Source organism: Eubalaena glacialis, chromosome 8 (assembly GCF_028564815.1).
Source record: "Eubalaena glacialis isolate mEubGla1 chromosome 8, mEubGla1.1.hap2.+ XY, whole genome shotgun sequence".
NCBI classification, from domain to species: Eukaryota; Metazoa; Chordata; class Mammalia; order Artiodactyla; family Balaenidae; genus Eubalaena; species Eubalaena glacialis.
The window spans coordinates 93,432,383-93,440,567 of NC_083723.1; the positions used below are offsets into that span (position 1 = coordinate 93,432,383).

The window sequence follows — 8,185 nt, forward strand, 5'->3', positions numbered from 1 at the left end:
AGACCCCCAGGTTCTTCCAAAGAAGTTCAATTCTAACGAGTAGTTCTGTCCTCCACATTTAAAACCAACTCATCTTTTTACTCATGTAAAAGATAGTGTGAACTCCAAGGTCTTGGGCAAGTCATTAAACCTCTTTTTAGACTCATCTGTAAAATGAGAGAATTGGATAACAAGAGTCTTATAGTTCAGTGAAAGTTCAATGATTTCCAGAAACCTTCTACTTCATGAGCTTTCCAAAGAATAGCCTCACAGAGAGATTAAACTCTGGGGGAATGGCACTTGGTGAATAAATACTTAGCAAACAATTGGAAGACAGACATGGGAAACAATCAGATCCCTGGCTATATCAGTAGCCATGGATCATATTAATGATTTTGGAGGGAAGCTCAGCAAAGTGATAATTTATTTAATAAATATTTAATAGCATATTATTTCAATAAATAAATTAGTGTTTACACAGTAAAGAATACAAATGTTGTGTGCACACATTCTTGACCCACTTCCATAGTACTTCTTGGACATTTCCCAAAGAATTATTTCAAAAAAAGATGAACATCAAAATATTTCTGTTTAGAGAAATTTGTGATTGGTGGTTAAATCTATAAAATAATCCAATGGTTTATCCCTTATCTTGAGAATGTTTAATCATCTTTGATATTTGCTTTATATTAGCACTCTCAAACGTACATTTGTATAAAATCTCCCAAATCATGAAAGATATATAATTTGAAATGTATTTGGAGTATTCTCTAGTTAATCAACTGGATAAAAATTAGGAGTACTGTAACTAGAACAATTAATTGAGTTGAGTTGAGTGTTATAAAAAATGAAAACATTTTTTCATGGTGTGCTTTGGCTACTTAAATGAAACTAAAAGCCTGTTCATTTTCACAGAATTGGTGTGATAAGAGAAGCCCTATGTGTCCTTTTCAGGAGCCCAGGTTAATAGTCAAAGCATACAGGGGTCAGGAGTGGTGCATTCTTGCTATTAAGTCTATTGCTGGCCCTTTATGGGCTTGTGTAGGTTAATTAACTCTGGAAAGACTCAGTTACCATTCTTGAGAAGTGTGATGAAGAACTGTCACTTGCCATTCAATTCAGCAACAAGGTGTAAATGCTGATTCTAGTGGTGTGTAGTAGGTGTAGCAAGGCCCTAGCAGCCAGGGAGAGGTGCCAGGCTGGGGACGGGGTAGGAGCATCAAAGTAGCCGGAAGAGAGGGGTGCTCCAGACACTGACATACCTACAGATTGGTTGGGAAGTGCAGCCAACCAGGTTGATTGTGCACAGCCATGGCCCCCCTCCTTCCTAAGAGGACTCTCATTTGTTCAAGTATCCATACTCCTTGTGGCCATGCTTTTTAGGGGAGGTATGAAGGATCCCTAGCCCCTTGAGCCTGCCTTGTTCCTTTGGTTCACTGAGGCCTGGGGATACAAAACAATTTGGGTTGAAGAAGTACAAGGCCAACTTGGCTTGAGGATGGAGTGGGATGGGGGTGGTTCTGGTGTTTTGGGGAAAGGATTTCCTCAAGAGAAAGTTCCTTTACTGCTTTTACTCCCTCTGGATATTGACCTCAGCATATGATCTCTGCTTCAGGCATCTTGCATCCAGGAGGCCAAGAAGTTAAAGATGGCAGAGCAGAAATGTGACTTAAACTGGACCTAGGAGGAAGGATGGATTTGTACAAACAACAAAACAGTGAAGAAGCAAGAGCATTTCAAGACATGGTAAGAACATAAATAAGAAAAAAAAAAGTGAACTGGAGCTGGCTTATTAATTGAGCAATTTTGAAACCACTAAGTCTGAAACCAAAGGAATTCATAGGAGGAAAAGTTTTGTTAAATGAGGAAAATTCACAGTTCCTCACCTGATCACCTCTCCCTGCAGGGAGGTGGTGCCATGTAGGATTCTTGGGCTTCCTACTTGGCCTAAGTCACTTGTGAATCTTCAGACTTCTTTCTTCAGATGAAGAATAGGGAAAGCCAGGAGGCTTAAAGGAGTCTTGTGAGTCTATACCTATTGTAAAGTTAAGGGAGTTGTGCAAGAGAATCACCCTGCTTAATTTTATCTTAACATGGTCTTTTAAAAATGATTATTGTGAGCTTATGGATTTTCTCTTTTTTACTTCATGATGGGAGAGGTATTGATCTGGTTGCCATGTAAAGGAGAGAAACTGACTTCCTATAGAAGTAAAAAGATATGGTATTTGTATATTGTAAAATTTTTTTTAATCTCAAAGTTAAAAATGCACCTTATAGAAAAGCCAGATCACATAGAAAAATAGAATTATTTAACGTCGAATACCACCAAGATGGAACGAAACTGCTTCAAAATTTTGTGACTGTTCATTCAACAGCAACTCTTTGACTCCAGTGATCTAAGTGCCTGAAGAAATATGAAGTAGACAATGTTTTATGATAGGAGATAAACTCTTAAGTGCATGAGATACTACTGAAAATATATGAACGCTAAGTTATTATTAAACATACAAAACATTACCAAGATCACTTTGTTGCTGTCATATACATCATATTTAATAAAATCTAGAAAGCCATTGACTGTTAAAGGCAGTATTCTCATTTTGGTTTTGTTTTGTTTTGTTTTGTTTTACTTGGTAAAAACACGTATGAAAAATTTTTATTTGATTTCAGAGTGGAGTCCTTGTGAAGCATTTATTTAAAAAGTCCAGAAACCATCAAAGAAATGAATGGTAAACTTGACCACAAATTGATCTTTACATATTCCACAAGCAAAGTCAAATAACAAACGGGTGTGTGGGGAACATTTGTGCAAATTACATGTGTAATAAGAATATTGATGTCAGCATTACTTCATATAAAAACAGAGCATTTCAAAAACATAGCCATTAAGAGGAACTAGGTAAATAAATTCTAGTTAGTACACCCGCAGAATGCATTATTATCAGTTTGTGTTTTGGTTACTGATACATTTTTTTCTTTTAACATCTTTATTGGAGTATAATTGCTTTACAATGATCTGGTTGTGTTAGTTTCTGCTGTATAACAAACTGAATCAGCTATAAATATACATATATCCCCATATCCCCTCCCTCTTGCCTCTCCCTCCCACCCTCCCTATCCCACCCCTCTAGGTGGTCACAAAGCCCCAAGCTGATCTCCCTGTGCTATGCGGCTGCTTCCCACTAGCTATCTATTTTACATTTGGCAGTGTATATATATCCATGCCACTCTCTCACTTTGTCCCAGCTTACCCTTCCCCCTCCCTGTGTCCTCAAGTCCATTCTCTACATCTGTGTCTTTATTCCTGTCCTGCCCCTAGGTTCTTCAGAACCATTTTTTTTTTTTTTTTTTTTTTTTAGATTCCATATATATGTGTTAACATCCGGTATTTTTTTTTTCTCTTTCTGACTTACTTCACTCTGTATGACAGACTCTAGGTCCATCCACCTCACTACAAATAACTCAATTTTGTTTCTTTTTATGGCTGAATAATATTCCATTGAATATATGTGCCACATCTTCTTTATCCATTCATGTTGATGGACACTTAGGTTGCTTCCATGTCCTGGCTATTGTAAATAGAGCTGCAATGAATATTTTGGTACATGACTCTTTTTGAATTATGGTTTTCTCAGGGTGTATGCCCAGTAGTGGGATTGCTGGGTCGTATGGTAGTTCTATTTTTAGTTTTTTAAGGAACCTCCATACTGTTCTCCATAGTGGCTGTATCAATTTACATTCCCACCAACAGTGCAAGAGGGTTCCCTTTTTTCCACGCCCTCTCCAGTATTTAATGTTTGTAGATTTTTTGATGATGGCCATTCTGACGGTTGTGAGGTGATACCTCATTGTAGTTTTGATTTGCATTTCTCTAATAATTAGTGACGTTGAGCATCTTTTCATGTGTTTCTTGGCCACCTCTATGTCTTCGTTGGAGAAAAGTCTATTTAGGTCTTCTGTCCATTTTTGGATTGGGTTGTTTTATTTTTGATATTGAGCTGCATGAGCTGCTTGTATATTTTGGAGATTAATTCCTTGTGGGTCTCATGATTTGTTCACAATATTTTGTCCCATTCTGAAGGTTGTCTTTTTAGCTCATTTATGGTTTTCTTTGCTGTGCAAAAGCTTTGAAGTTTCATTAGGTCCCATTTGTTTATTTTTGGTTTTATTTTCATTACTCTAGGAGGTGGGTCAAAAAGATCTTGCTGTGATTTATGTCAAAGAGTGTTCTTCCTATGTTTTCCTCTAAGAGTTTTATAGTGTCTGGCTTTACGTTTAGGTCTTTAATCCATTTTGAGTTTATTTTTGTGTATGGTGTTAGGGAGTGTTCTAATTTCATCCTTTTACATGTAGCTGTCCAGTTTTCCCAGCACCACTTATTGAAGAGGCTGTCTTTTCTCCATTGTATATCCTTACCTCCTTTGTCATAGATTAGGTGACCATATGTGTGTGGGTTTATCTCTGGGCCTTCTATCCTGTTCCATTTGTTCTTTATACTTTCTTTCAAGCTTTGTACAATGGCAGTATCGTAGCCAGTGAGGTTTATCCGAGGCACAATTATTGCTATTTGAAAACTATATTGTCTTTCGTTGAACATTGTTATCACATGTAACTTCTTTCACTTTATGGCTTGCATTTTTTTCCTTTCGATAACTAGAAAATATGAATCTTAATATTGTCTAGCTTATCATTTTTTTTGCTTTATGGTTAGTGATTTTTTTGTGTGCACTTTAAGAAATCTCTGCCTCTCCAAGTTCAGAAAGATAAACTCTTATATCGTCTTCGAGAAATTTCATTGTCTTACCTTTTACATTCAGAGCCTAAAAATGTGTAGTTTATCTGTAATTTATTCTTGACCGTGATGTGAGCTAGGGAGGAATCCAGATTTGTTTCTTTTCCATATGGATATCCAGTGACCCAGTACCACTTACTAAAAAAGACCATTCTTTCTCTCACTGCAGCATATGAATCAGTGACTAAATTTGGACAGATACACTGTTAGAGTCTGCATTCTGTTCCATGGTAAGTTTGTCTAAGCTTCTGCCTTTTTCATACTGCTCCCCTATTGCAGCGACATAAGTCTTGATTTTTGGTATTACAGGGTCTCTAACTTTATTATTTTTTGTTCATAATTGTGTTGGTTGTCCTAGTCCCACTCATTTCCATATAAATTTAAAAATCACCTCATTGACACACACAAAATGTTGATAGGACTTTTTCTATTAGGACTAAGTTGAGTCTATATTTCAGCATGGGAGAAATTAAAATTTTTATAATAGTAAGTCTCCTAACATGAAAATTCATACAATTCCATTAATTAGATCTCCTTTAATTTTATTCAGTAATGTTCTGTGGTTGTCTTTGTAGATGTCTTGATTTTTCTTAGATATATTCCTGGAAATTTGGTGGTTTTTTGTTACTATTTAAAATGGCATTATTTTACTTTTGTTTAATTTTTTATTTTATATTGGAGTATAGTTGATTTACAATGTTGTGTTACTTTCAGGTGTACAGCAAAGTGATTCAGTTATACACATACATGTATCCATTCTTATTCTGATTCTTTTTCCATATAGGTTATTATAGAATATTGAGTAGACTTCCCTGTGCTATACAGTAGGTCCTTATTGATTATCTATTTTATATATAGTAGTAAATATATGTTAATCCCAAACTCCTAATTTATCCCTCCCCCCAACACCTTTCCCCTTTGGTAACCATAAATTTGTTTTCAAAGTCTGTGAGTCTGTTTCTGTTTTGTAAATGAGTTCATTTGTATCATTTTTTTAGATTCTACATATAAATGATATCATATGATATTTGTCTTTCTCTATCTGACTTACTTCACTTAGTATGATAATCTCTAGTTGGATCCATGTTGCTGCAAATGGCATTATTTCATTCTTTTTTATGGCTGAGTAACCTTCCATTGCATACATGTACCACATCTTCTTTATCGATTCCTCTGTCAATGGACATATGCTTGCATGTCTTGGCTATTGTAAATCTGCTCCTATGAACTTTGTGGTGCATGTATCTTTTCGAATTATGGTTTTCTCTGGATATATGCCCAGGAGTGGGATTGCTGGATGATATGAAAGTTTTATTTTTAGGTTTTTAGGGAACCTCCCTACCTTTCTCCGTAATGGTTGTACAAATTTACATTCCCACCAGCAGTGTAGGAGGGTTCCCTTTTCTCCACACCCTCTCAAGCATTTATTGTTTGTAGACTTTTTGATGATGGCCATTCTGAAAGGTGTGAGGTGATATCTCATTGTGGTTTTGATTTGCATTTCTCTAATAATTAGCGATGTTGAACATCTTTTCATGTGCTTTTTGGCCATATTTATGTCTTCTTTGAAGAAGTCTATTTAGATCTTCTGCCCATTTTTTGATTGGGTTGGGTTTTTTTTCTGTTTTAATATTGAGCTACATGAGCCGTTTGTATATTTTGGAGATTAATCCCTTGTGGGTCGCATCATTTGTTCACAGTGTTTTCTCCCATTCTGTGGACTTTTTAGTTTTGTTTATGCTTTCCTTTGCTGTGCAAAAGCTTTTGCGTTTAATTAGCTCCCATTTGTTTATTTTTGTTTTTATTTTCATTACTCTAGGAGGTGGATCCAAAAAGACATTGCTGCGATTTATGTCAAAAAGTGTTCTGCCTATGTTTTCCTCTAAGAGTTTTTATTTTTTTTTAAACATCTTTATTGGAGTATAATTGCTTTACAATGGTGTGTTAGTTTCTGCTGTATAACAAAGTGAATCAGCTATACATAAACATATATCCCCATATCTCCTCCCTCTAGGGAGGTCCTAGAGGAGGCTCCTCCCTCCCATCTCCTTCCCACCATCCCTATCCCACCCCTCTAGGTGGTCACAAAGCACCAAGCTGATCTCCCTGTGCTATGCGGCTGCTTCCCACTAGCTATCTGTTTTACATTTGGTAGTGTATATATGTCCATGCCACTCTCTCACTTCGTCCCAGCTTACCCTTCCCCCTCCCCGTGTCTTCAAGTCCATTCTCTACATCTGTGTCTTTATTCCTTTCCTGCCCTTAGGTTCTTCAGAACCTTTTTTTTTTTCTTTCAGATTCCATATATATGTGTTAGCATACGGTATTTGTTTTTCTCTTTCTGACTTACTTCACTCTGTATGATAGACTCGAGATCCATCCACCTCACTACAAATAACTCAATTTCGTTTCTTTTTATGGCTGGTAATATTGCATTATATATATGTGCCACAACTTCTTTATCCATTCATCTCTCGATGGACACTTAGGCTGCTTCTGTGTCCTGGCTATTGTAAACAGAGCTGCAATGAACATTGTGAAATGTGACTCTTTTTGAATTATGGTTTTCCCAGGGTATATGCCCAGTAGTGGGATTGCTGGGTCGTATGGTAGTTCTATTTTTAGTTTTTTAAGGAACCTCCATACTGTTCTCCATACTGGCTGTATCAATTTACATTCCCAACAACAGTGCAAGAGGGTTTCCTTTTCTCCACACCCTCTCCAGCATATATTGTCTGTAGATTTTTTGATGATGGCCATTCGGACTGGTGTGAGGTGATACCTCACTGTAGTTTTGATTTGCATTTCTCTAATGATTAGTGATGTTGAGCATTCTTTCATGTGTCTGTTGGCAATCTGTATATCTTCTTTGGAGAAATGTCTATTTAGGTCTTCTGCCCATTTTTGGATTGGGTTTTTTGTTTTTTTGATATTGAACTGCATGAGCTGCTTGTATATTTTGGAAATTGATCCTTTGTCAGTTGCTTCATTTGCAAATGTTTTCTCCCATTCTGAAGGTTGTCTTTTCGTCTTGTTTATGGTTTCCTTTGCTGTGCAAAAGCGTTTAAGTTTCATTAGGTCCCATTTGTTTATTTTTGTTTTTATTTCCATTTCTCTAGGAGGTGGGTCAAAAAGGATCTTGCTGTGATGTATGTCATAGAGTGTTCTCCCTATGTTTTCCTCTAAGAGTTTGATAGTGTCTGGCCTTACATTTAGGTCTTTAATCCATTTTGAGTTTTTGTGTGTGTGTGTGGTGTTAGGCAGTGTTCTAATTTCATTCTTTTCCATGTACCTGTCCAGTTTTCCTAGCACCATTTATTGAAGAGGCTGTCTTTTCTCCATTGTATATTCTTGCCTCCTTTATCAAAGATAAGGTGACCATATGTGTGTGGGTTTATCTCTGGGCTTTCTGTC

General features: G+C 36.6%; 1 non-coding gene across 1 annotated transcript; it reads left to right on the plus strand.

The window, feature by feature from the left end:
• The first annotated feature begins 4,485 nt into the window (after positions 1 to 4,485).
• On the plus strand, positions 4,486 to 4,623 carry LOC133097081 (U4 spliceosomal RNA). Its single transcript, XR_009701955.1, has one exon. It is a non-coding gene; the product is annotated as a U4 spliceosomal RNA (small nuclear RNA).
• Positions 4,624 to 8,185: the final 3,562 nt, after the last annotated feature.